General features: G+C 53.8%; 1 non-coding gene across 1 annotated transcript; it reads left to right on the top strand.

The window, feature by feature from the left end:
* Positions 1-450: 450 nt before the first annotated feature.
* On the top strand, positions 451-557 carry LOC119061179 (U6 spliceosomal RNA). The gene has a single exon (XR_005084738.1). It is a non-coding gene; the product is annotated as a U6 spliceosomal RNA (small nuclear RNA).
* The last annotated feature ends 256 nt before the right edge of the window (positions 558-813 follow it).

Here is an 813-nt window from a genome sequence, read left to right as displayed (position 1 = left end):
GAGAGGCCGCCCGCTCCAGGCAGGACGCCGGGACTGCCTCGATCACGCCTGCCCAGGTGCCTCAAGGACCACGAGTTGGCTACTCGACACGACCTCGAGAGCGCAGGCGGCCCGGGGTCTTCGGCGGCGGTGCCCACCGGTCCCGACGTGCTCCGCGGACACCGCGCGAAGGCCTGAAGCCCCACAATCCAGCCGGGAGTCCAGCCACGGGCTCCTTACCCAAGGTGCCCCGGGATTCATTTGCATATCCCACCAGACGAGTAAACCCGGAGGCTCGGTCGTAGCCTAGCGACCATAGCAAACAACAGACCAGCCTAGTGAGGTGGTACCTTTGCATCAAACCCCCCTAAAAGTTCCGTGGTCTCCAGGAAAGCAGGCGATTCGGTCACCATAACAAGAAAGGGAAAAATATGTCGCACTTTAAATAGCTGGCGGGGGCACCTGTGTTTCGTGCTCGCTTCGGCAGCACATATACTAAAATTGGAACGATACAGAGAAGATTAGCATGGCCCCTGCGCAAGGATGACACGCAAATTCGTGAAGCGTTCCATATTTTGCCCCACGCTGGCACCCTCTGATTACAACCGAAAAAATGTGAGTCAAGGTACAAAATGTGGGGCACCCAATAGCAATTTTGGTAATGTTCACCGAGCAGACCAAGACTGTCTCAGGAGGTGCTTACTTTTCCAATACCAAGTGACCGTGATACCTGCATCCGAGTACTTTTTTCTATTGATTAAATTGGTTTGGGCATTGAACTTTTAATCAAATTTCCCATCACACTTGGTTTTCGATAGATCGGCATTTCTGACT

This window comes from Artibeus jamaicensis, unplaced genomic scaffold (assembly GCF_021234435.1).
Source record: "Artibeus jamaicensis isolate MK-2021 breed Jamaican fruit bat unplaced genomic scaffold, CSHL_Jam_final contig_588, whole genome shotgun sequence".
Taxonomy (NCBI): domain Eukaryota; kingdom Metazoa; phylum Chordata; class Mammalia; order Chiroptera; family Phyllostomidae; genus Artibeus; species Artibeus jamaicensis.
Note: the sequence above shows the minus strand (reverse complement) of the source record. Positions and strands in the feature narration are given on the sequence as shown.